Genomic DNA, 5,610 nt, shown 5'->3' on the forward strand with positions numbered 1-5,610 from the left:
GAGCTCATTAACATTTAAAGGAAAATGCTACAAAAACGGCTTGATCTGAAAAGAGCTGTTTTTGACAGGGTAAAAAAGGTGTTTTTTACACTACCATTGATAAATTTTAACCAAACTATGTTACAGACTTTTCATTAAGACCCTAAAGAATCATATCAACTTGTAGAAAATGGGCATCCGATGACCCCTTTAATTCATCTAGTGAATACTACTAGTCTCACGCAGCCAAACCTTTAAGCCTGGACTATAGTTTGCCATGTATTTCAGCCAAGAAACATTCTGCAGTAATATTTCCAGATGAACACTTACTGGACTGAAGCAGCTGGGCTTTACTTGATTCTTCATCAATCATTTTTTAGAGTCTCAAATCTGATCATCAGAATCTTTTGAGGAGCATTTGTTTCCAGAAGTTTTACTTTCACTGTTCCTCAGCGGAGGAATGATCTTCACAAGCCTCCAGAACATCTCACATCTTCTGAGGAGCCTTTATTTCTTCATCTCTCAATCAGCATTGCATTATATATTTGGATCATTTCAATCTCATCATATTATTGGAGATATAAAGCGACGACTGATATTTAGGCCTATATCGTTTTATGTAAGTATCTGCCATACTGTTATTAAGATTTCATTGATTTACATTACAAGCATCAGAATTTCATCATATAAATATCAGCATCTGCGGCAAATTGCATATTTTTGCTCAGTTTGAGTCTCTGAATAAAATTGAGCTGTTTTTACTACATATTCTCATTATGTCATAATATATGAGCCATAAAAGCCTGATGGATTCAAATATGATACTCAACAGAAACATTTTTTTGTTAAATATTTTGTCTAAAGGATTAGTAAACTATCTCATTTCAATAAAATTGATTTTTTTCTGACTGTTATTTCATATGTTTCTACAGGGTTAAACAAAACATTTAGTGGCACTTCAATCCAAAATTAGGTAAAAACTCAGAACAAATTATCTTGTTCTAAAAAAAGCTACTTATATTGCATTGAAAGCATGCATTTTATAAGTTCATGCATTCCCATGACCTTTGCATGGTTAGAGACATAATCTGTTATAATGCAAGGAAATGCATTGCATTGATTGCATGAAGCAGATCAATCAGATTAGAGACTTATTTTGCATGTAATACACATGAGACGGTCAATGAAGAGCCCACATGAGACAGAACAGCAGTACAGACACACACACACACACACAGAGAAAGACGCTCTGCAGCTCTGCAGCTTCACCGTTTATCTGTGTTTACAAACACTGAACCACAATTAGCCGCCGTATTGTGTGCAAATTCCAACAGGTCGACGTTCCTCTGCGTCTTCAACTGATCTAACGATTCAAAACCCATCAGGTGCTGAGCAGAATTACAATGCCAGAGTGAAACCTGCCCGAACTGCTGAATTCATCAGGTTTGGCCGTGATTTGTTTTGACACAGATCTCCGGTGTGTAGGTGCATAATCACCACCTTGTTATCTCGCTGAAACAGATTGTTCTGCGTCTCTACGAAAATTGTCCTATAATCATCTCAGGAAATTTCTGACCGTGACAACAAAGGCAGGCTTTAGTTCTCCTCCATCATGCGAGCGAGTGCCGGTAGAGGCCGGCTGATAAGGCCGCGTTTAGCCGTAATGTTTGCTAAGGCTGTAATTAAATTAAAGCTCGGCCAGTAAACACATTTGTTCTGTGACACTTAAGGGACGTGTGTGATTTCTCAAGCTCTTTTCCATTAGAAGGTAATAAAAAAATAACCAACAGTCAATATTCGGTCGCATGATATCAATTAACATGCATTAAAGGCCTAGAGATCTGCCATTTATTGTGAGATAGGAGGATATTTGCTCAGACACCAGTGAGATGAAATTGAGAGGAGAACTCAATGTCTCAAACTGTGCTCAGAATTGCCACAATACCAAAAGTTACTTAATAGAGAAATCAAGTTTTTCTACCCCATACCACATCAACAGTCACAAACCAGGCTAATATCAGTTTTATTTTCATTGATCACTGATATACTATTCAATTTTTTATAGCTCACTAAAATTAAAACCATAAAAACCAGAACATTTTTGTTACTTGAAATAAAATGTTAACTGAAATAATAAATAAATTAAAATAAAAACTTATTTTAATTCAGCTAGTTTCCAAGGCAACATTTCTCATTATCATTTACTTTAACTTTATGTAGTAAAATAACTAAAACAAAACTGCAATAACAATTAATACAAACAATATAGACATATTTAAAAGCAATGAAAACTAATCAAATGACAAACTTTAAAAACAATGAAAACTAATAAAACTTGAACTAAAATTAACAAAATTATAAAAATAAAATTGAATTCAACATTTTAACAAAAACTAGTATCTCGATACCTAAATAACACTGAAACTATTATAGTCTTTGTTAATGTTTTCAATGAGATTTTATTTTACATTTTTATTGTAAGGTTTTAGTCATGTTGTTATTTGTTTGTCATTTTTAATAGTTTTTTAAATTACTATTTAGTTTATTTATTAATTGTATTTATTAGTTTTAGTTTATTTGATTTGAGTTATTTTGGTACTCCATGTTAAACTAAACAAAAACAAGAAATGTAGTTTTTTAATTTCAGTTACTATTATTTTATTTTGAGTAATGCATTTCTATATTACTTTTATTAGTAGTTTAATGGTTTTAGTTTTAGTTAACTATAATAACCCTGGCTCAGATTTGAGTCTGCAATCAAAAGTCAAAGATTCTTCTTAAATCAAAATATCTAATCTTTTTTTTCTCTCTAAAGTCCTATTGCATGGCAGCAATTTACTAATTTCTGTCTATTTCTTAAAAGGAATTTAAAAGAAACATCTGATACTGAAACGAAACAAATTAACTGAAAACTAAACGAGGTCTATGAAAAAGCAAAAACATTTTCCTTTGTGTCATTAAAAATGCTGTTTCGCTATCCTGCAGTTAATGTGTCAAAATTCACTTTTGATGATTAAATACACATTTCTTCATATCCGTTAATATGCACTTCTAGGAGAAGCCTTTAAAATAAGTGATGAATAATTTGTGGCTCTTTTAAGTGCCCGTCTGTGAATCGCCTTCTTTCCTTCCCTACAGAAGTATTGGTCCTCTCCATCAGACGGTCACATCCAGCAGATCTTCCTCTACAGCAGCACGACTGTCCATGTGCAGATACTGCGTCAATTATTCTCGGTTTTCTCTACTCGACTCAATTTCTGCGGCCCGGTGTTAAAGTGACTGTTCGGTTCTTCCCTCTTCCTGCTGGAGTCAAATGACTGTCATGTCCAACTGAGCGCTGCCGTCTTCACTTTTACAGGGCTCTCTTTATCTCTCGTCTCATGGTGTGAATGGCGTATGAGATTCTCTTTGCTGCATGAGACAGAAGCTTCCCGTCACGACTACTGCTCTGGCAGAGAAACTGATTTGTGACTTCATGCTGAAAGAATTAAATTAGATTGTATTCTTGCAACAAAACAGGATGCTTTTGTTCTAAAACGATATGAGCAGCCCACAAAGACTGCATTTACCATCATATGAACTCTTTAAACAATTAAAATTAGACATGATTTTTCAATATTTTTAAAACAAGTGTCAAATTGCTTCTTTTTGTCATCATCACTGTAGCAATGAGACTTCATGATACTTGTGATAAAAAAGTCAAAAAGTATATATATACAGTATATATATATAACAACGGGGCTAAAGGCGCCTTTGATATTATTTTCCTCTAAACCACTAGATGGCACAAAAACGTGGCATAGCACTTTCCAAAAATGAACTTTTGTGGCTTACCCTCCTTGTGGAGGGTGTCAATGACATCTGTCAAGTAGCATGATAGATGCATGATAGCATGATAGATGGGATCATAGATCCCCATGATTGTGTAGCCTACTGACCCAGACTGAGAGACCATTTAAAGGCTCAGGAAATCTTTGCAGGTGTTTTGAGGTAATTAGCTGATTAGGGTGTGACACCATGACTTTCCAATATTGAACTTTTTCACTTTCTGAAATGAGTGACAAAAAATATTGACCTTTTTCATGATTTTTTGAGATGTATGTATCTAATATATGAGCAATATGACACGAGTAGACCGAGTGGCGTAGGTAATCACAGCATGCCGATATACAGCCACATCTCACGGCTACTCGTGTGATATTGCGTTTATACAACAGTTCGACGGCACAAGTGTGTAAATACATAAGAAAAACAACTACGGAGTGTCTTTACAAACCCTCTTTTGTGCAAAAATTCTTCCTTCCGCCACAGATTCAAATCTCAGTTTGACAGTTTAACAGCTGAGCTCAAGATCCGTTACTAATTCAACAACGTCACTTTAGAACTTTAGTAACGAAAAAACGTTGAGTTGCTACATTGAAAGCTTATTGTATCACTGAATTAAAGCTCTTGACTGAGCGAGTGTGATTACCTGCATCTGATACAGCATTCATTCTTCAGGTTCATTACACTTAGAGTGAAATATTTCAGGCCTTTATTTCTGGAAATTTTGATGATTATGGCTTACAGATAATGAAAACCCAAAATTCTCACTGCATTTGTTAACTGCGTCTTTCAAGCTGGAATTAAAAGTAAAAAGAACTTCCTTATTTACAACCCTGTTTCAGTCTCTTTCAATATAAAAGTCTTTACTGCGGACTCGTAAAACAGTCTCTTGTTGCCATCTAATGGAGGAATAATGTCACTAAATTCTCCATCACGAACACACACACACACACTGTTTCCCAATACTAAATACTACTATGAATATAAAGTATTATTTATTGAATAATAAACAACAACAACAGTCATCATAAAAGTTGCTAGACAATTCAGTCAAAAGTACAAAGGCAGCGCTCTGATATACAGCATTGAAGTTACATAAAATATAAGCTATACGATGAGATTTTGCCTTCAGCCAAAACTCTGGAACAAATAATAGATTAATGAGTCCAAAGACTGCCTCTTAGAATTACCCAAAATTAATTATATCTCATGTTTAACCACTACAGAGACATCAGAGCCAGCGGTGATTTCCAGAAGATCTGGCCGAGGTGAGGCTGCTCTCGGTGTGTTCATGAGCGCTGAATGGCCGCTGACGCCCTGGAGCTCACATCTCTTTATTATCAAACCACATATTTGAAGTCTACACAAGTACATTCTTGCATAAAAACTCTTAAAACTACATTCAGTGACACAAAAACAGTATTATTTTTAAATTTTAGTGGATTTGGGCATCCGCCATGACACTCGCTGTGAGAAACACGGGAAGGGCGAAGGGCGTGGCGATGAAAGGGAGTTCCTGTAGCGATACCAGTACAATATCTCATGGTTCTCAACCAATCACCAATCAGAACCAGAACAAACTGTTGTATAAACATACAGTATATATGTATATATATATATATACATACATACATACACGCATACATACACACACACACACACACATATGTATATATATATTTAAGAAAACAGATAGAATAGAAAAAGAATAGAGCAAGCTAGTGTTAGAGGCCTTTTTTAATTGTATAATAAATAAAAAGAAAACAAATAGATAGAATACAAAAAGATTAGAAAAGCTAGTGTTAG

At 34.7% G+C, this 5,610-nt stretch overlaps 1 protein-coding gene across 1 annotated transcript in view; it reads right to left on the minus strand.

The window, feature by feature from the left end:
• Positions 1-5,610, minus strand: part of LOC107681914 (leucine-rich repeat and fibronectin type III domain-containing protein 1) — a 193,368-nt gene that overhangs the window by 113,013 nt on the left and 74,745 nt on the right. The gene's annotated exons all lie outside the window — the stretch shown is intronic.

Source organism: Sinocyclocheilus anshuiensis, unplaced genomic scaffold (genome assembly GCF_001515605.1).
Source record: "Sinocyclocheilus anshuiensis isolate Anshui unplaced genomic scaffold, SAMN03320099.WGS_v1.1 scaffold2470, whole genome shotgun sequence".
Lineage (NCBI taxonomy): Eukaryota > Metazoa > Chordata > Actinopteri > Cypriniformes > Cyprinidae > Sinocyclocheilus > Sinocyclocheilus anshuiensis.